Source organism: Ammospiza nelsoni, chromosome 3, assembly GCF_027579445.1.
Source record: "Ammospiza nelsoni isolate bAmmNel1 chromosome 3, bAmmNel1.pri, whole genome shotgun sequence".
NCBI lineage: Eukaryota > Metazoa > Chordata > Aves > Passeriformes > Passerellidae > Ammospiza > Ammospiza nelsoni.
Window position 1 is genome coordinate 3309756 of NC_080635.1, and position 22917 is coordinate 3332672.

The following is a 22917-nucleotide window of genomic DNA, read 5'->3' on the forward strand; positions in this document are numbered from 1 at the left end:
GTGCCTTCCCTTCTATCTTTTTCATCTTTCAACACAGAAACACCATGGATATAAGCAAACATTGTGAGAGCAACTGTTGCCTTTATATCCCTCCTCCCTGAAATGTGGGACTATGAGACTTTCAGTCACCTCCAAAGCAAAGACTTGTAAGTAATTTGTATCCAAACTAAACTGATATATCGTAAACATGAGCTAACAAAGTGCTTTATTTTTTCAGTCACTGCAATATGCAAGAAGCCTGGTGTCACATTTTCTGATAGCAAAAAAATAAAAACCCCACAACTAATTTATCTGCTCACCTAAAGGAAGTGGATTTTTCAATAAACAGCCAAACTTTTAAGGTGCCCCAGGAGCAGGGCCAAACAAATGATAACGTCCACTTGACATTCCATGGTCTGCTGCAAAGCAAAGTCTCCAGGAAGGAAAATATGATTATTTAAGCCCAAACACTAAGCACAGGAAGGCTGACACTGATTGTGGATGACAAGGCCACCCAGGGGCACGGCTCAGCACGGGCAGATTAACATGTACAGATGTAAGAGTGCTCCTATCACAGCCCAACACAGGCAGCCAACAACAACTGGAACAGGGAATTGTTTGCTGGAACAGAGATCAGCTGATACAGGTATGGGAGCAGATTTGAGAACATGGAACTGGGGGGAGATGCTGCAGGGACCAGCCAACATCTGCAGCTAGGCCCTGAGGTGCTATGGGACAGAAAATTTGGGAAGAGGCAGCTCTGGGAGTGTAAGGGAGGAAAAACCCACTTAAATAAAGCAACTGTGTAAGCATCACACATTAATTGGGAACTCCTTGGATATCTTCTTTTCTTTCCTGGCTTTCCTCACCAGAGCTTTCAAGCACACACAGCACAGGCAAGGGAGAGGAATGCTGGGCCAAGGATGAGGTAAAATTGGGAGTCTAAATTACTGCAGCACAGATCATCCCTAATTACGGCCCAGTGGGGCTGCAAATAAAACCAGTGATAAAATGGACTATTAAAAATTATATTCATGTTGTACTGATGGAGAGCTGCCTATGGAGATGTTGCTCCCACTTCACAATGCAGTTCCAAAGGCAGAAGGTGCCTTTTGCCAAGAGCTTTGGCTGAAAGATGGGAATGAGGTCAAAATACAGCAGAATTTCTCTACAAACAAGAGCAAACACAGACTGTGGCTTTTTTCATTAGTAATGGTCAGAGGACTTGGGATGAAACTTTTCCCAGCTTTGTTACAGAATTTGTACCTTGCAAATTATTTTTGCGAGAACAGAAAAGCCTCAGAAAAAGTTTCCAATGAGAAAACATAAACAAAGTCCATCAGTTTCAAACAAAATGTTTGGTTTCATATTTATAAATTAAAACATTTGTGGGGTGTTCACCCCCAATTAAAAAGGTGAGAAACTGCATTTAGAGCAAGATTTCAGTCATGGAATAAAAAACTAATAAAGCTGGAAAATACATGAAGTCTTTAAAGCTGGTTTTTCCATATCAAGCACAATTAATCACTACTGATATATCAGTATAAAATAAAGGGATAAAAATAAAGTAATAAAGCAAATTTTTATGCAGTGAAAAAATTTCTTAACCCTCCTTTTTAATAATAAATATTTCTAATACTTCAACACATCCAAAACCTTGTAGAACCAACTTCCTTATGCTCAACATTAATTACCTTCTGACTCTTAAAATTGAATTGATTTACAAATAACAGTGATCAAAACATGATACACAGCTACTCAATTCATTTGGCCTGAAGCCTGAATTCTATTTTTACAGGTAGAAAAATAACAGAACAAACCAAGAAGCAGAAATAGTCTCCATAAAGTGATTCTTTGACTCAGCCTAGGACACAACTTCAGTGCATTCACCACCCTACTGTTTAAGAAATATTCTGTGCCATTGTTTTAAACAGTGAGAAACTCTTCCAGACATGGGAACAAAGGTTTTTTTGGGAAAAGATAGCACCTGAAAAAAACCACAAATTGCAACTTCCAGCCCTGATTTTCCTCATTTTAAACCATATTTTTGCTTTGTGGTGGCTCAGTAGGGGACAGCATGAGAAGTAAAGTCAACTTTCCATCAGGCTTCCAAGACCTGTGAGTGGGACATTCAGCTGGGAACAGAGAGATCCAGACTTTCACCACGTAAGGAACAGCAAACATCACCTCAAACAGGAGAGAAAAACAGGGATGTGCAAGAAATTCCTAGGATTACATACCTCAGACTCTCCCATTTCTGTTTTCAAGAACTGGGTCCAAAAAAACTGGTGCCTGGGATTGTGGGTCTTTACTTCCACCTGCAGCCACCCACAGGTGTTCCCAGTTGAGTGATTCTGAGAACAGCAGTTTCTCTCTCTCCCTCAATTCAGTCAGCCCAGAAAGTTTAAACCAAGCAAAATACCATCCTTCCTTAAAAGTTCCTGCTAGGTTTGGATTTTGTTTCAATGAATCCAGGGATTAAGGACTATGTGAACAAATAAAATAAATGCTGCAGAAAACAGTCACCGTTGTAACTTCTTTACCACAAAATTGAAGGCTGTTTGCAAAACCACAGCAGCATCAAGCTGGAAAGGCTCCTGAGAGATTGGGCAGTCCATCCTCAGGCCCTGAATCAGGTTCAGGTGTAGCTGCATGATTTTTAAACAGGTGTTTTTCCATCTTGTTATTTAACACTTCTAATTGCAAGGTTATACAATTGCTCTCAGCAGCTCATCCCCGTGGTTAGGGAGTTTACATCTGCACTAAAAATAATTACAAAAAAAAAAAAAAATTCAACCTTGCTAATAATCAAGTCAATTATTTCTTGTCCAACACTTGGTGAATATGGAGAATAACGATTGCCTCATAACCTTTTATTCTTTAAGACTATTCAAGAGCCTCTCACAAATCAATTCCTTCTAAACTTCTAAACTAAATATCCACAATTATTTTGACCAGGAGATTTTCTACTTCCAACATACTCCAGCTAAAAACATCCACACATTTCACCTCAGTCTGTAGAGTCAAAAGAAAGCATCAATTTGCCCCCAGTTTGCAGCTACAAAACTGGAACCATGTTAGGACTTGGTGCCAGCCACCCCCTTCTCCTTCTCCACACTCACATTATGGCCATTTCCTCTCTCCCTGGATTCCATCAGCCACAGCCCTAAAGCATCAAACTTCTGGGCTCAGCCCCACAGCACCTCTAGAACACAGGGCACTGCCTCATCTCAAAGCACCATTTAGCAAATTACATTCAAAAAACCCAAGAGTTGAGCTCAGGTAAGGAATTGTTTTCTGGCACTTCCCAATCCCAATGCTAAAACATTCAGAAATTCTCAAAATGTTGAAAACCAAAATAATATCCTTAGGTGACTTTGGAAACAGAGAACTCCTTTTCTCCTCCACATTAAGTTGTTTCCTGATGCCTTATCAATACATTTGTTTCCTTCATAAAAAATAGACATATTTAACTCCATGGCTTTTACTGATGTGCATTTAATTTCCAAAGCAAAGCCAGATACAAACCCAGCATAAATCTTTCAATAATATTCACCACACAGTGTAACCAACAAACAATTCTGAAAAACTTCCACAGAAAACACAAACTTACCTTTGGAGAAGAGCCTTTGTTCTCAGTGGATCCACTGGTGGCAGACAAAGGAGCTTCAGATCAAGACCAGCTCATCCCAGCTGGAGAAAGTCTAAAACTCAAATCTAGCTTTCCATCATTTCATCTGTAGAAAACTGAGGAGCAAAACTCTACAGAGTGATTTTAAAATAAAGTCTAATTATAAACTCATTAACTAAGTTTAGCTGCACAACTAGATACCTAAAGGCAGTCTGGTAAGGCTGAAAACCAGGATTACACTGGCCTAGCCCCACCCTGCCCAGGACTGGTTTGTCCCTAACGAGGGGCACCTGTTGAAAACACCTGACTCAAATTACACTCTAATTGTAACAGTCGCTTTTCAGGTGGGGTGTTGGTTTGTTGGTTTGAGGGGTTTTTTTCACTTCTTGGTCAAATATAACAATTTTTGAAAAGTGTTTCTATGGAACTCTTTCTAGAGCATCAACCTGGAACAAAATCTGTCGTAATGTGAGAGCTGGAAACCATTCAGTACAAAACAGTGAAAACCACAATTGGAAATAAATATTTCTCTCACAAACTCTCTCTGGTGGATCCCAAGATCCTGTTTAACTCCAGTGCAAACCCACCCTAAATGAAAACACACCATACTTCAGCTAGGGAGTGTTTGTGGAAGTTGACAGAACACCAAATTAATTCTGATCTCCTTTACCCTGTGTTAAATAGAAATATTGCATGAGCTGTCAACTTCTTTCTGAAAGATCTTCCTTTCTATGCCAATTTTATCCTGCCAGCAAGTACAAACAGCACATTGATGTTATCTCCAAACATCAAATAAATACATTTTTGGGTCTGAAGGGGAATCTGATTTGATTCCAGACTGTGCTTTCCTCATCACTGGGGCCAGGATTTTGCCCCTGTTTCTCATATGCTTTGCTGGATTGTTCCTGTTTTACATAACACCCCTGAAATGTTTCCCATCTAAACCAACCCAAAGAAGTGCTGCTAAATGACTCAGAAAACTTCTTTTGCAAAGATCCAAGCTTTCAGAAGCTCACATACAAACTGCCTTCAAGGAAAAGCAGAACTCTCCTATTGCTGTGTCCTAATCCAAGTTTGAAAGTCTCCCCAAACAAGAAGCTGCCACACAGGCGTGACTTTGGGATCAGAGGGGGAGAATTTCTTCCTTTTCTGCTTTTCCACTGTTATTCTTGCTCTAGAGTAAAGGCCTCCTGGCAAACAGCCTGTAAATCCAACAATAATACCAATAATAGCTCAGAACCTGAATATCTTATCTGAATTGTACTTGAGTTTATTGCTGAGGAGACCCTGAGTCCTGGTAAGCAGAGGAGAACATGAACACCTGGGGTGTCAGAGGGCAGGACTTCATCCCAGCACTGCAGGGCCTGTCTGGGCAGAGGGAATGACACAGGAGAGCCCTGAGAGTTTCTGTTCTGTCCAAGGAGCTGGACCCCAAACAGCTGCTGAACTCCACAAACTGTTCTTGTGTGTTTACAGCTCCCACCCAAGCTGTGCTGCTCGGTGGTTTTTACCTTCCAGGCTGGGCCCTGCACTGCTGCCTATAAATTGCAATTATAAATTTAGCACACTTGCACATGGGGCATCTTTCCAGCCATGGGAACAGTCAGATGGCAGCTGACAGCTCTGTAATTCTCCAAGAATTTTTGAGGCTGGTGGGACTCAGGGCTAAAATTCAGTTCACAAAGAGGGGTGAGTTTGGCCCTTCAGAGTTTGAGGGTGATGAATCTGGGGAGCTGTAAATATACTGGATATAGGCTGTGACCATGGATCACACTGGATCTTCTGAAAAGTGCTGGAATTATGGATCTAATTAAATTGTCAATAGTAATTCTGTTACTGGGAGCTTGAAAACCCTTTTTAATGAACTAGACAGTAGCAAAGTAAAAATACCTTAAAAGCTACAGTAGGAGGAAATGCTAATTGCTCCAGGCTTCATGTCCATGCTGAAATGCAGAGGGACAGCACCACCACCCAGCAGAACTGGAACCATCAGGGCACTGCTGCTTTGTCAGAACCTCTGAAATCTGTGGGTTCCTTCACCGGCACAAATTCTTTGTCATGCACCCCGATAAATGGTCCAAAATGTAATGGCATCTGTGTGGAAAAGTTTGCAATGGTTCAAATAATTTGATGCTGAAAAAAACACATCAGCTGGCAAGAAAGGATGGATTTCACCCCAGGATTTGTAATGCCCTCAATTCCTGGTCACAGCAGACTCAGACAAAGGGGGTGCAGCAGCTCCATAGCACCAGATCCCTTGCAGAGGTACTAAAGCTATGTTTGGGATTTTTTTAATGTTTTCTTCAAATTTATGTGGCTAAGGCATTGCTACAGCTTCACACAGAACATATAAACATGCAAAAATTCAAACAACACACAAGTTTCTGCAATAAATTCATTTTTCTGGGGAAGGAAGACAATGCAGGAGTGCAGAGTTGAAATCTACCTGAGACCAACTAAAGCAGAATGCCAGACACAGCAGAAATAGGAAGATAATTTCCTCAGCCTACTGTTGCGAAATTTAGTAAAAATTACTTCTCTCCACCCCCCAAAGAGACAAAAGATTTGATTTGTCCACCCCAGTGGATAAGGGGAAAAATCAAGATGGATGGTTTCACCTGCACACCTTTAATAACAACACCTCATTCCAGCAGATCCCACAACACTTCTGAAGTGCTTTGAAAACATGGGGAAAGTGTGATGAGAAAGGATTTTTATCAGAATATGCATCTAGGAACAGAGCTGGGCAAATGGGATGCAATTCCCTTTTGTTGCATGCAGAGTAAGTGTTAGAATATGAAAAATGTCCTTGTTTTCCATAGGTACCTTCTCACTAAAATACAATTTAAAGACCAGGATGAATAATTATAATTCTTGGAAGGATGGTCCTTTGCTGCTGATACCTCCTGGTGTAAAAGGGAGAGGAACATGACCTTCCTCATGTTGAGCAGAGGACAGGGATTCTGACCACACAGAAGAAACTACAACAACCTGGGCCTTGGCTGCACTAACTTCCCTGAGGCAATTTTAAACTATCCATTTTAAACTATCTGTCTCCATTTTAAGCTATTTTAAACTATCTTCCAAAACAAACACTGGTATAAAGGCAAAATCTGGGCTGTGTTTCACAAGGTGCTGGTTTCAGATCAGTGACTTTACCCTTCAGAGAGAAAAGGGAGGAAGACCTTGATGCATCTCTGAAAGAATTGGGTCTGAAGTCAAAGTGAGCTGTTGTCATTTACAGAGCAAATGCAGTTATACAAAGTTTGGGGAAGGCTCATTACTCAGCACAACATATTAATCAATGTAAATGTGATCAGGGCAGGCTGGGACAGAGCTGACAGGCACAGAAAGGTGACTTTGAATGTTTGTCCTGGGTGAAGATGTACCAAACTAACCACTGAGAGGTGGCAAGGAAAGTCAGCAGAGCTAAAAATGTCACAGATTCTAAGGATGTTTCCAAGGGTCAGTACAAAGACACTGATATTGAAGCACCTGCCTGCTATTACTGGCAACATCACCACTAAAAATTCAAAGATTCCTTCCTGTCACCAACCACACAGTCCTGTTCTTGAAGATTAGTCTAAAAAACAACTGGACATTTCTCGCTCCTCCTGAGACGGAAAAATGCCACTTGGAATGTCCCAATAAAAAAACTTCAAACATAACAGCAATAAAAATATACATTTATGGGAATTTATCAGGGAAACACTATTGTCTCTTACTTCTGTCTGTAACATGTCTTTTAATAATAACATGTAAATATTAAAAAAAATCCTTAATTAGTAGCCATGTCAGCACTAGATTTTATGAAAAAACCAGACACAATGTCCTTAGATGCACTCACACTTCCAATGGCTTCACTTAAAGAAGAATAGCGAGGAAATACTAATTGCACTTGCATTATTCAGTTTTGTTCCTAATAAATCTGCAATTGCAGGGGAGATGATGTGCCTAGAAAACATAAAAGGCCACAGAACAGCTCAACCTCACCCTCATTGTCCTGCTGCTGGTGGCTCAGCCCAGCCCAGCTACAGGAGGACTCAAGTACCTGCATGGGGAGAAGAATTTATAAAGTAATTTCTTTGAGGGACAGAGACCGAGTTACTTGTGAGTCCTCAGGAGGCACTGACTGAAGGCACTGTTGGGGAATATTTAGGGCAGAGTGAGGGATTGCCAGAGGACACGGCTGAAGGGATGTCACAGCTCTGGCCCAGCCCAGTTTTCTCAGAGGGGCCACCAGATGCTTGTGGCTCACATCACTCTCAAGCCAAGGTCAATTAGCACGAGCTTTATTAATCTGTAGGATATGAAAGAGAGATTGGGCCCAGCAGCTGCTGCAGCCATGGGCAGATCCATTGTCTAGACCCCACACATCCATAAAATGTTTGGTCAGGAGCAATGAGCTTGGACAAGAACTTGGAACTTCTCCTGTCCTTATTCACACAGGGATGAAATCCATCCCATGCACTCATGGCTAGTTATGATTTTAGAGAAACACCAGCCCTGTTCTCCCCAAGTCTCTGCTGGGCAGCCCCACAGAGCCCACAGAGAGCTGCCAGCCCCTGCCCCACACCTGAGATGCCCCCCTCTCACCTCTGCTGCCCACAGGGGCTGTGTGGCTCTGTCACTGCTGCTCCCTCTCTGCTCAGCACATCATTATTCCAAATCCCTCTGTTTCCACTCATGCCAGGCAATTTGTCCTCCCACATTCACACAAAGCTTTGGATACACAGAAACAGAATGTAAATGAAGTTTATGAACTTGTAATTAAAGATGATGTTGCTTTAGGCTTCCACGTTGATGCAGCTGAAAACACAGTCTATAGTTTCAATGAGAACATGACTGTAGAGTGAAACCACTTCCTTTGCTTAGACCTTTCATGCCTTCAAATGTATGAAATACAGAAATACTAAACACAGCAAAACCTCCATTGTGAGCTCATTCCAGAAACCTGAGGCTTGGTTTGTCTCAAGGCACCAGATAAAGAAAAACTTTCATCAAAGGTTGTTGATATAAAATGTAACAGTTCTGATGAAGAGAGGTGTTCACACAGAATGAACAGATTTAGGAGAAACCTTTGAGTACAGAGAAAGGAGTTTCAATACATTTATAAAAACTGTTTTACATGGAAACAAAGAAATCTGTTGAAAGACTGTGGATATCAGTTTAATGTAATGCAATTACTTTCTACCCTGTGTGATTTTGTAAGCATTTTAAACAGCCAGGTGTGAATCCAGCAGAAGGTGTGATGGTTTATTTTTGCTTATTTATTTTACTTCAGGAGGAAGAATTACTGTTACTCTAATTAATGGAATTGAAATAGCTACAGCACAAAGAAGATGAGAGTTAAAGATCAAAGTGTGACTGAACCTAGAGAAGTCACCTGGGAGCAGATTTACATGCCAGATCTGAATTAGCCAGATTCAGGTAGCCTGGGCTCCTCTCAGCCCTTCTGCTGCTTCTCCTGTCTGATTGGCTTTGTCTTGAGAGACACCCAAACAACGGGAAATGCTCCACACTGGGGCTTAAGAGAAAGGAGCCTCCTGGGGCCTATTGTGGTTTCAAAACTCTGAAATCAACAGTAATTAGGTGTTCATTTTCTTTTTTAATACCTAACATGCAACTATCTGCATTTGAAGATACCAAAATACCTTCAAAACGAAATCTTTGATCTTGCTCTTGATTTAACTACTGAGGTGTCACAAAAGTACTTGTGGGGAGGGAAGCAACAGGAGAACTGCAGACAGGGAAAGCTGGGAGAGTGATGTGGATCCCAGCATTCATTAACAGCACTTCTACAGAAAATAGATGGAATTGTTCATGAAGTATTTTAGTGCTAAGGTTCACAGGCTCAAAATCTAAGCAACTGGGATGATGATATATCCTCCTAATCTAATACATATTTACAAAATCTATGCAAATCTCTATAAAGTCAGAATTGTTTTCCCAAGGAAACAAGAATTAGCTCCTTTTTGTCTCTACTAAATATTCAATGCCAACAGGCCAGCACAAATGAGAAACCCAGTAATAATAAACAAACCAGCAAGCCCACATGAGGGAGTGGACAGGAAAGAAAAGAGATTTTAGATTTAGGCTTCTAAGAATTTTTTGTATTGAAAACTTTAAAAAGGTGCTCATTTTGCCCAAGAAGAAAGCTACAAGGTTTATTGTGGGGTTTGCAGCCAAGCAGCTTCTCTCTGGCATTTTCCTTTGTCCACTGCCCTGTTCAAACCCTTCCCTTCAGAAGATGAAGGGAAACTCCCACCTGCAGGAGCTCCTTTGACCAGGGATGCTCAGGCAGGGCTGAATCAGGAGTAAATCTCTGAGAGCCAGAACGAAAGGCCAAGGAATGTTATCTGTGATTACAAAGGCTTTGCAGCAGCTCCTTCAGAGCAGTTTGCAAAATCCACATGAATCACAAATGCTGGCATTTCATCCAGTTGTTCTTTGCTAAAAACTACCTGGGTTCATGGCAAAGCACAGCACAAATATGGCTCTGGTTCCAGGCTTCCCAAAATGGGCTCCCAAACTGGAGAGTCCATGAACTTCTCCCAGTGCTCTGGTTTGGGTCAGCAAGGAAAGCACCAGCCTTGGCTGGGCTTGCCAACAAGTGTGGAATAGCCAAAACCTGCAGGGATCAGTGAAGAGCAAGAGGGAAAATGACAAGGAAAAACTGCACAAGAAAATGTTGATTTCTCAACCATGGCAACTAAAATGCTCTGATAAGGAACTGGGTTCACTTTTTCAGTCCCCAGCACAGCAAACATCCTGTCCTGAGGAAGTGCAGGGCCTACCAAGATTTTCTGCTCACTTTAAAACTGAACCCCAGCCATATAAACACGGGTGCCTGTGTGCAGAGCTGAAATGAACAGCACAGCTATTTTGTTTAAACACACCATGCTGAATCTTTCAACCTTTCTTCGGTGGCATGACCAGTGGGTTCAGGAATGCCGTGTGTTTGGACAGTGTAAGACCTTTGCTGTTGTTGGGGAAACTCTGGCTTGATGCCTCTATCCATCTAAATAACTGGAATAAAAGTGCCTGGAAATGAGAAACACATGTGGCTCTCCAGATCTGTGTGCAGGATAAAGAGGAACTTTTCATCTCTCCCCAAACCATTCAGGCATTCGGTGCCATGTGTCTCATTAGCCAAAGGAGGTTCCCCTGAACCTCCCAAGGAAAGGGAAATGGGGTTCCTGCCTCCAATAAAAACATTGGACTTTCAAAGGCTGGCCAAAAACATTCATTTTTTTCCTCTCCTTTCCTAAGTACCACCAGTCCAGAAGGCCACTGAAATGTCAGCTTGGGGGTGTTCTCTGAGAAGGAAGGGCCTTTTGATGCATTTTAGCACATAGTTGTTGCACAGCCAGGCACAGACTCACTGCAAATTGTATTTTATACTTCTTGTTTTATCAAATGAAAATGAAATTGAGGAGAGATATAATCCTAGATGTGAAATAAATTATTGGGACAAAAAAAGGAGCCTGATTCCCTTCATGATCTATTAATAACTGGCCTTTGCAAATATCATTAGTAGGTAAACTCCTATTAGAGTGCTTTTTGTAGTCTTATGAATCTCAGTGTAAAAGTACTAAGATAAACCTTGAATTTCAAGTCTTTGATGGACCCATTTAAAAACATAAATATGGGCTGCCCAAGAGAATGGTGAGTTCAGTACCTCTTCTGGTCTTGGATGTTTTGTTAACACATTTTTTCCATCAGTAATGGAATCACAAGGAGTAAAATGCTTGGAGCAAAGGCCCACAATTCCATTATTTTGACTACAGGTCCATCTCTGAGCAGAACAGGGATCTCCCACCAGGCAGTAGCAATGCCTTCTTCCCAAGACATTTGCCAGTGAAATAAATAAAACAGTAATATTAAAAAAAATATATGGCCATAAGTGTGCATAGAAATATTTAAACTTAATGACTTCTTATAATATCACAAGAGCAAGCTTATCTGTTTTGATAATAAACATGTCAATGCTTGGATGGGGGTGACAAGATATTCCTGGGTGACAAGAGATTCTAAATGTTACATACACAGAAAGTTACAATTTTCTTAAAACCTGTGAAATACTCAGTGATTTCATGTGGAGATGAGGTATAAAGAAAGCAAATCAATGGTAATTTATTCTGCTCTCTTGGTTTTCATTAGGTATCTGGTTTTCAGGACAGTGTCCCTACACATGTTTTTCAAACCTCTCTCTCACTACGAAATCCTTGGAAAACTGAGGGCAGCTACAGTATAACCATGAAAATGAGCATTTGACAGAGTTATTTCCTAAAGTTCATGAAAATATTTACAAACTTTTGGACATCTGAGCATTTTTATAATCCTACAGTTATTTGGTGTTTTGCCCACATTAAGAATCTCAAGCCCATGTTTAAGATCTGCAGTACTGCATTTCATGGCACCAAGGGGCCAATCCACTTTCATTGTTGGAGCTGATCTTTATGCCAGATTCTGATTCCCCTTTAAATATTCCAGATCAGGACCAGGCGCACCAATGACAACTGAAATATATGACATTTTTCAAACCATACAGAGAGGAGAATCAGGTCAACTGTGCTTCTGGCAGCAATCTGGAAATTCCGTAGGAACCGGAGCCCTCTTGGAGACCTCGTGACAGTGGCTGTGCAAGAACAACCTTTGCTGAAGTTTTTCAGCAAGTCCACATCCAAACCATCACTTGTCCCTGAGCATGAGGAAAGCAAAGGAGCAGAGAAGATGTCTGAAGCTCTGGAAAGTTTTAAAGATTCATGTTTTGAAGATCCCAGTCAGCCCTAGAAATCCTAGTCAATTCTGCTGGGCCAGTGACCAGCTTGGAGCCAAAGTCATCCATGCTCAGCTCAGATGTTCCCTTTCCCTATGGAATGGGACATGATAAGTAAGGCCAAATCCAGGATGAGTTAACACCTTTAACTCTGTGCCTTCCACCCAGATAACTGAGTTTCAGGCTGTCCTGTACATTACAATATAGGATGGTGAATGATATGCAAGTCCTATACTTCCGTCCCTACAACAAAACATAAACACTCCTATAAACATTTCACTGCCCAAAACTAAAAGAAGCAAAATTATCCTCAGATTAAACACAGGCAGCTGAGGAGAGTGAGCTGAATAGCATCACTCTGACAGTTTTCTTAAGAATACCTAATCAATTAATTAATAATTAAACAGGTAAACCCACATTTCCTGCATGTAGGTCTTATATTCACAGCACATCCTTCCCCTCTCCTTGATTTTTCAAGAGGCCCTGTCTTCCTCCGAAATTCAAGCTCTAATTCTTAATTCCTAATTTTCTTAAATGTAAATTGAAAGTATAAATATTATGTTCAAAAGCACCAAAACAATGGTGCTGAGGGACAAAGAGACTTGTTCACTCATTCACTCAGAAGCTGCGAGGAGAATGCGGGATGTGATTTGCATGGGAAGAATGGTACCAACATCAAAAGTTATTCCAAACAAAACGAACTGATTCATTCCCAGGGAGAGGCAACGATCTTGTATATTCAAGCACATCAGGCAGAGTGAATTATAATACATAAACACTATTGTATTTTAAGATAAAAGCACGGAGTTCCCAAAACATAGGAGAAAAATTAGCATTTGAGTTCTGAAGACCCGAGTCAGCTGAATACATTTCAGGAAAGAAAAACCACCTGGTTCACTCAATTATAAAAAGCTCCCTCTCATTTAGCTATATGGAAGTGACAGCTGGATCCTCCCTACACCTCTAGTTTCATTTTTAGGTAGTGCTGCATGTTCCAAAGCATGCAGGACAAGAAGATGATGAAGGAATTCTGTGTCTTTATTACCGGTGCAGATAAGATTTACATCTGACATTCCAGAATAATGACATCTACACTGGCAACTAAGATATTCTTGTTTTAGAACTGAGCAACTTTTAAAATCCCCTTTTAAGCTTTGCAGCCACAGAAGACTCTTAATAATTGATTATAATTGATTTTAACCTTGTCCTAACCTGGGCAAAATGGCAAAGCCAATCATCTTTGTCCAGATGGGATACGAGAAAAGAGCCCCCAACACACAGCTTTAAAAGCTCCAGACATGAGCAGAAGATAAAATATTTAGTCTGCAGAAGCCTTGACCTCCCAATTCCAGCCAGTTTTGAACTTGAATTGATTTCCGACAAGGCATCTGGGAGATGATTACAACAAAATGCACTAAAGCTGGGCAGCCTTTATTTTAACATCCCAGCAGCTTAACCTGTTAATAACAGCAATTGTTTTAGATACAATACCAATTTCAGTAACAGACACTGGGAATGGGCCGTGGGATACAGTGGTGTTAGAGCACAGCCACTCGCATTCCTCTCGTTTGTGTTCCCACCACAGAGCCTGCACTTCTGGGCTTTAAAACTCAGCTGAGGAAACACCAGCCAGGGCTGAGAGGCTGGAGATGGCTGAAATGCTGGCTGAAGCCAAGGGGCTTTCCCTGAGGAAGGATAAGCACAATCAGAACTTGGGCATCAAAGAATTTCTAGTCAAGTAAGAGATGAAAACACCAGAGCTACGTATTTCTTATAGATTTCACCCCAAGGATGAAAAATCCTTTGCAAGTAGAATCATAGAATGCTTTGGGTGGGAGGGACTTCAAAGGCCATCTTGTCACACCCCCTGCCATAGGACATCTTCCACTTCCCAGGTTGCTCCAAGCCTCATCCACCCTGGCCTTGGACACTTCCAGGGATCCAGGGGCAGCCACAGCTTCTCTGGGTAACCTGTGCCAGTGTCTCACCAGCCTCACAGGGAAGAGTTTCTTCCCAATATCCATCTAAACCTACTCTCAGTTTGAACCATCCCCCCTGTCCTATAACCATGTGCCCAACAAGGAGATTCCCAGAGGCATTCCCACTTTTGAGCAGCCCCAAAGTTGGCCTGAGACTTTGAAAGAAAAAGCCACGTTTGTGGATTGCTTACGGATAGAGATTTCCTGACCTTATTTATTCAAGCAACTCAATGGATTTAGTTTAACGAAGGAATTAAATAGGATGGGGCCTCAAGTTGCCAACACAAAAATCACACTTATATCTAAATAAAAAGACCCAGCATTATATAATTTCTCTCATGTTTTCACTAATTTCCTCTGCATCACAGGTATTTCCTATTGTAAATATCTTATTTTCTAATATACTTACATATTCCAAACTTACAGCAAATTCTGAAGCAAAGATTATAATTTACAGACTTCATTTTCAGATACCATGAAGGAAGGTATGTGAACTGCCCATGGAACAGAAAGTAGAAATATTTATAAACTTTAAAAAAATGAAATTATGAGACCACAGATTAAATTGGCAGAAAGAGCAGGGAGATAGAATGGCTTGGACCTACTCTTGTTTCTTCCCACCCCATTTGCCTAGGATCAGCAGTCAGGACCATTAGCTCATGTAGTTTTCCTTGATACTTTACTATTTAGATTTTATATTAATAGGAAAAAATAGGGGGGAAAGCCCCCACTTTTACCTTTTTTTATGATGCTGCTGTTTGAAGAATTTGCAAGGTAAATGTCAGAAACATCAGTGCTGGGCATATTCTGTGGGAGCCTAGAAACAAGACTAAACTCTACTATTATATTATAAACACCACCTAATCCAACCACAATTAATAAAGTGGTGGCTCAAACTGTTTGATTGGGTGGATTTTTTTGCAATAGCAATCACTATTGAAATATTCCTTATTTTAATATGCAGATGTTTCTTTAAGCATGGATATTTTAAGCTCAGCTCTGCTATTCCATGCAGTGCCTGCATTCCTGACCTTGTTTTTTTGACTTCACCCCTTTCCCATTAGGGTTGGAGGATAAACAAGTGTGTAAATGCAAAACAATCCTGCATTTATGACTCAAACAATATTGAGATTTTCACAAGTAACCCTGAGACAATTACAGCTGTTGGTACCATATTTTCACCATGGAAACTTTTGTTTTAGTTAACAATTGAAATTACAATCAGATGTGCTCATCCCTTGTTGAAGTAATGAACAATGGTACATCTGAGAGAGGGACTCAAAGTGCATCATTTATCTTACCCCATTTTCAATTAGGCCGAGCGTGGTGTAAGATGGTTCCAAACTACACCACAGTAACAGGGCAAGGAAATTTATTACCACTCCAGTGCTAATCTTAGCAGATGGTAAAAAAATATTTTTAGCATGAAATATGCTAAAGCAATAAATCTAAACAAGGTAGATGTTATCAACTAATATCTCCCCAGTGTGAGGTAAAACTCCTGCATGACAACTCAGCATTCCTATAAACTCAGGGTGAATGCTGGAAGATGTAAGTCTCTCTGTAGGATGAAAAATAACAGAAATTAGTTGAAAAAGCATTCCACGTGCAGTTTAATACAGCATACCTAGTGGAGGAATCAGAGGGGCAGGATTTTGCTTAGCAGGATTTTTTTCCCCTAGACAACTCATTTTTTTCTTACAGGAAATTTTTCATTGACTCTGGAAAAGATATAAATTCAGAAAAATTGCTTTGGAAAAAAAAGAAACCAAACCCTTACTATCTAGTCTTTAAACAGAATACAAAAAGACAAATATTAGAATAATCTTAAGAAAGAAATAGGCAAAACTTGGGGCAAAAGGACACAAAGACAACCCTTCTCTCGCCAATCTATAAGCATAACAAAAAATATAATAACTGGCTAGAGTAGAACAGAAGATGTTTTCCATTGCTCTCAACACACTTTACAAAACATGAAATTCAGAGCTTAGAGTACCTGTGTAGCAGTGAAGATACTGAAAATACAGGGAGTAAAAAATGCTCAGGAAATTTTGGAGACTTTTTATTTATTGTATTGTAATCAACAGAGTTCATTAAGTTATAACAAAATTAAAATTAGTAAGAATTTGCCACAGGCAATGATGCCTTTGCCATTTTAAAACACCTCCTGCTGCTGATGTATGTGATGGATCACGAGAATAAATGACAGGTTCCAAATTATAAGTAAATAGAAAATTTGGTCCTTTTTGAGGACAAGAAATCAGGAATTTGGCACAACCCTTTGCCTGAAATGGCAAATAGCAGCATCAGCCTTCTGTTTCAAAAGGGGAAAACAAAAATAAAGGCTCAAGATCAACTAAACCACTTGTTTAATATATTTGAGTGTGTATTTCAATTTTCTTAAAAGTGTTAACTTGCTGAGAAAATGAGACAAGGAGTTCATGTCAGGAGATGGACTTGGGAGTTTTGGGTAAAGAATGGGCACCACTAGAGAAATAAAGGAAGTGTGTATAGCTCAAAAAATAAAAGCTATTGCTCTCCTTGGGAATCCTGCAAATTTCTTTTTTTTTTTTTTTTTTTCCCTTTATTCCACCTTTTCCAAGCATCAGGTACAAAGTATTTAAAATTAAAATAACTGTTCATAAACTACCAGGCAGGACATGTGTGACTCCCAGGATTCTCATCAGACTGAGCTCTCAGGGTAACGAAGTGGAACTGATGACCAACTCAGTGGCCACAATTAGACCAAAGAACAACAGAAATGCAAAAACCTCATATATTGAAAACAGGATAAAATGTACATATTGCAGGCTAGAGAATTACTGAGAACTGTTCCATTCCCAAACCTTTCCAAGGGAACACTGTCCAAACTGAAATTGGTTTAATACATTACCCAAAACACTGCTGTAATCTTCATTCTCAAATCACTTGGCTGCATGGCTCTATTTTTTCTTCTAAATTATATCAGAGCAGAAGTAAAAATGAGGAATACGTATTTGTCCCAACAAAAGCCTAAAAGCTCAGTTCTGTAGCTTTTCCTCAACAGAGAGACTGGCAAAAGGAGACCTACCTGAATGAAGGCTACAAGAGCAAGCCCACAGAATTTAAATAACTTCCTTATCTATTAAAATATAAAAACTTATAATAAAATTGTAGCTATAAAAATCATGGAATTAATCTATATTGTGTCTTTACAGTTTTGCTTCAATAATAGAAGTAAAATAGATTAAGGTTTTAAAAGCAGTAATTTTGTTGCTCTAAGATTTGGCACTTGCATTTTTATGCCTCGATTAAGAATTTCCTTAATTTGCTCCTTGGTTCAGGTGCGCCCCAGCCTCACAGGCTGACTACACAGAGACTGAATTAATTCAAGGGCTTTTAAATAAACCTCTGAAAGTTTTTACAAACCTTCTAGATTAACCATGAGCCCACGAAGCAGAGATGTGGATTCAGACTCTGCCAGCACCCGAGGCTGAGATGGCATATGCTGGAGAGGGCTCCCTGTGCACCAGGCAGGCACAGGAGAGCATCTTATCAAACTCAGAGATGCTCACATCGAGAGTCTCCATGGTGCCAACATCGAGTCCAGAACTTTGACTTGTGCAGAATCGAAATTTTAACACAGCAGGCCCAGGAGAAACCTCCCAGAAGGCTTTGAGTGGGGGAAAAGAAGGGAAAAATTATGCATAGTAAGAGAGCGGAGGAAAATCACAGACCTAATTTAGGCTGGTGTTACCCTTGCATCAGAAACTGTGAGGAAGGTGTACTGGGAGTGAGGGATGGATGATCCGTGAGGAGGAAGCAGCTCCGGGAACCAGAGCCATGAGGGAGCCATTGGCCCGAGCCATGAGGGGAAGGATGGGCCTGAGCCGTGAGGGGAAGGATTGACCTGAGCCATGAGGGAACCATCAGCTTGAGCCATAATGGGAGTCACTGGCCGAGCCATGAGGGACCCATCGGCCTGAGCCATGAGGGGAAGAAAGATTGGCCCAAGCTGTGAGGGGAGCCATCGGCCTGAGTCATGAGGGGAAGAAGGATTGACCTGAGCCGTGAGGGACCCATCGGCCTGAGCTGTGAGGAGAAGGATTGGCCTGAGCCATGAGGGAACCATTGGCCCGAGCCATGAAGGCAAGAAGGATTGGCCTGAGCTATGAGGGAGCCATTGGCCCGAGCTGTGAAGGGAAGGACTGGCCTGAGCCGTGAAGGGAAGGACTGGACTGAGCCGTGAGGGGAAGGATTGACCTGAGCCATGAGGGAGCCATTGGCCCAAGCCATGAGGGGAAGAAGGATCGGCCTGAGCTGTGAGGGAGCCATTGGCCTGAGCCATGAGGGGAAGAAGGATCGGACTGAGCCGTGAGGGGAAGAAGGATTGGCCTGAGCTGTGAGGGGAAGGATCGGCCCAAGCCGTGAGGGGAGCCATCGGCCCAAGCCAACTCCATGGCCAGGCGGTGCTCCGCACTGACAGCAGGGCCTCTGCCACAGCAATTCCCATCAGGAAGGCTTTGTTTGTGCCCCACAGAAACTGTTCCAAGGCTGGAGACTGCACTCAGAGTCTCACAGATGTCCCTGGGCTGTAATGCCAGGGCCAGACGTGAGTCAGCTCCGGCCTTCGGAGCATGCACACCTGAGGAGGTGAACCTGTTCTGGGAACAGGGCATTCAGCAGATTCTGGACACAAAAACCACAAGTAAAGTAACAGCAAAACCAAACAGCTTAGGGAAGCAAAGCAAGGTGCCTCTACATAAGTCCTGGAAAGGATTTATAACCTATATAAACATGGATCATAAAGCCATTGGCAAACAGATACAAGTTATTTCTAAAAGCTCCTTAGTTTAGATGTCAGAATTTAGAATTCTGAATGAAATGACCGCGCTCCTCAGGACACCTAATTACATGCCTTGGGAATGCACTGGCTGTTCTTAGCAGAGACTTGATTTTTGATCCTTCCAAGTGCTTGGATTCCTGTCCAAGGACAGGCTCTCAGGTAATCTTATGATTGTACTTTGAGCTAAATGTCCAGATGAAAGATTTTCATAAAAAAGAAGCTTACAGCATCTGGCCAGTCTGCTTCCCTTCAGCACAGTGCTGAAGGACTTAAAGGGAGATATATCTGAGGGGTCAGCACCCAAAGTATAATATGCATGGCAGGGAAGCTTTCCATCACTTGTCACATGGAGTCAAGTTGCTATAAATCTTGGGAATGAGATGGCTTTTTCTTCCCTATGTTTTTATGAGAAACAGGTTGCTGATAATAACTGGTCTGACACTTCGACCTACTTCCCAGTGAATGTTGCATTAGTATGTTACTGTACATCCTCTGAGGGGAGAAGCTTTTCCTCTCAGAACTGGAGGATGGATCTGAGGCTCACTGTGCTTTTCTGCTGACAGGTGCAGGGATCTCGCACTGCTGTCAGCAGTGTTAGCACAGAGCCAGCCACACCTGCCCACAGCACGAGGGCTGGGATCCTAAATTGTCCACAAGGTGCTCAGCTTCTGGGCAGCTCCAGATGTTGCTTTTGGCATTCCTTGTATATTTTTTCCGACTGAAGAAGCTCTTACAACACAAACCTGCTAAGGCACAATCCCTGGTTTCTGTGGTCACTTGAGAGGCAAGCAAACCAACACTGACATTTCACAGGGTGTCAGTTCATGGGATCATTTTGTTCTGTTGCAGAGAAAGGATTCCCAGCTCTAAATCCAGCCAGCAGGAGAAGACCAGGAGCTCAGAAGCATGCCTGCTTGTTAGGTTGCATCCCTGTTATCCACAGGCACAACTCCCATTCAACTGAATCAACAGATATTCCATATAGGAAGCAAGTAGATAAGAGATAAGTAGATAGAATAAGATAAGAGATAAGTAGATAAATGGACTTGGTACTAGAGATTCATCCCGTGGTGCAAAGCAGTGCAAAATTTTACTCATTGAGAACATCTGTATTTTGTGTTTCTCTAAGTTTGGAGAGCTCAAAACATCAACTACAGAGAAAAAGCAAATAACAAGAAAACACAAGTATGGTTGTTCTAATGAAATTTTGAAAAATATTTTACCTGTTTCAGAGTAGAAAAGTAGAAAAAGTAGAAACCATGTCATCACCATTATTTCTGTTATTTAAGCAATCTCCTTTCTAATAAAGAACCAGGAGAAATAAAAAAAACTATTGATCTTTATTTATTGACTTCCTAGTGAGTATAGTTGAAGTTGACACAAATCAATCACAATAAAGTTAAAAGGATAATACAGCATAATATGACCCAAGATTGTACCGCAAGTTTAATTACTGAGACTCAAAGTTTTAACATACATCGAAGAGACATGTCCAGTTAATTGTATTCACATGAACACTGTAAAAGGAGAGGGAAATTCTTGGGGCTTATAACATTTTAAAATGTTTTCTCAGCCAAAGCAAGTAGAAAATACAGAAATGTGAGGGGAAATAGGTCTCTTTCTGAGGGAATAAATGGACCTTTGATTTCCTTTTCTCTTCACTTGTTGCCATTAATTTAAAACTTTCCAGACACTCTGCAGGCAGTAAAATGGGCCAAAATATTCCTTGCTGTCAAAAGTAAATCTGGTTACAGTTTTGCTTTTAAGATGGTTGGCAAATGGCAAGTGAACATGCCAATAAAGAGCACTGCTGCCTTATGCTCCTGAAACATGGAAAACAAGAACAAGAAATCTTTGGAGACAAGGGAAAACAGCATTAAAATCACAATTAAGAAGATGAATCCAGCAGATTTCCATGGGCTGTGGCCCTGGGAACAGGCTGATTGCCATGGGATGATGTGGAGGTTTGTAAAACCATGAGTGGCATGGAGGTAGCATCAAAGCACAAATGAAACTGCTGCTTCCTTCCTTTTTAGAAGGATCCAGGAGAAAGCAAATGAAATAGAAACTGCTGCTTCCTTCCTTTTTAGAAGGATCCAGGAGAAAGCAAATGAAATAGAAACATGTCATTCAAAACAAGGACATGTTTGGGAAAGGTGAAGGGAAATGATGTGAAGTTTCTTTTCAGCATCATCTCCCCAGCTGCCTGGTGGTGGTGACACCCTCCAGGGCTCCCAAAATCAACCCTCTTTGAAGGACTGAACTGACTCAAACACTGGAATAGAAATAAAAATAAAGGCAACCTTGCCTAAACCTCTAAATGGAAAACATAAAATTATATTAATTGGTTAATGTCATCAAAAACTAATTATCATAGCTATAATTTTCCTACCCAGCCCTTTTTTCTCCCTACTGATAAACAATAATTATCTATTGGCTACAATAATGTGATAGTCACAAAAGCACAATCTGGTGAGATTTAATTGTAATTCCTACAAGGAAAAGTTTCTCCTTTTAGAGGATCCAGTGGGATTTACAGTGTTAGGACCAAGCTCTGCAAAGGCAAATGCATCTTGGGGTGAGCACAGTACTGGTAGTTCTGATGTATTGCTGAGAACACAAGTGAGACCAGGGGTGTGGGCAGAAATTCCTCCATCAAGGAGCACTGGAAAAACACAGAGTAGGAAATTTAGCTCTTATTGCCAGTGCCCTACCTTTGGAAATACCACAGTGAATGATGTGGGGTGTCTGTAGTTTTCCCACTGCTCAAAACCCACCATTGCCTAAGATAAACAGAAACTTAAGCTTTTCACCACCATGCAAATGGACCTTTAAAATATAAACAGCACTTACAACAGGCTCAAACTTCAGCAGCCAGAGGGGACATTAAAGAAATTCCAGGGAAGAGCAAGTGCTGAGTCATACAAAACTGACAAAATAATATGGGCAGTTATCACCCAAATGCATTATTTATCACTGAAACCCATTGACGCCTGTGCTTACACAGGAACCCTCCTGTGATATTGAAGGCCAAAGTGTCTTCTCTCCCTAACAACAGTGTTGTATCTTTGGCAACTCGAGCAGGGACTGGGAAAATCAATAGCACTTCATGAGCAAGGTCTCAGGCTTCTTCTTTTACGAGGATTCTGTCAATGCAAGTGGCCATTACTGTACTTTAAAGGCACGATATAAAATTGCCTCAACAAGATATAAGACACACGGTTGGAAAGAACCTGGGGAGAGTATTTTAGTCAAAGTTAAATAGTTTCATCACGTAATTACTTCTATTGGCACATCTCCAGCTGGAGACACTCATACAGGGTAGGGGCTTTCTGGGATGGGGTGGGGAAATTGGAAGGGAGGGCTTTCGATTGGGCTCAGGCTGAGCTAAACAAGGTCAAGCTGCTAGAATGGAGCCACAGCCAAGCACCAAGACTATTGACAGCAACACAGCTACAACAAAGTTGCTGTCTTTTTGTTTTCATCTTTCTTTTTTTTCTTTTTTTTTTTTTTTGGAAGCTAAGTGGTCTGAAAGTAGTTTTAGTTTTATAGCTGAAAAAGATGTCATCCTGATTTGCAGACTGCTAATTCATTTTCTAAGGACTGTTTAGAATTTATTCAGGGGGAAAAAGGAAGTTGTGCTGGTTCTATAACTGATTCACATTATATGACAAAATTTAACTTTTGTGTTTTATGGGATTTTATGAATTCCACTAAAACC

The 22917-nt window shown here is 41.1% G+C and overlaps 1 long non-coding RNA gene across 2 annotated transcripts in view; it reads right to left on the minus strand.

Annotated features, from left to right (window-relative positions):
* LOC132071536 (uncharacterized) overlaps nt 1–22917 on the minus strand; it is a 410037-nt gene that overhangs the window by 210835 nt on the left and 176285 nt on the right. Inside the window, exon 1 of one of the 2 annotated variants that reach the window (XR_009418135.1) lies at nt 3593–3804. The exons of the other annotated variant lie outside the window; for it this stretch is intronic. This is a non-coding gene — a long non-coding RNA (uncharacterized LOC132071536). Of the gene's footprint in view, nt 1–3592; nt 3805–22917 lie in introns of those variants that run through there. 2 annotated transcript variants of the gene reach the window in all.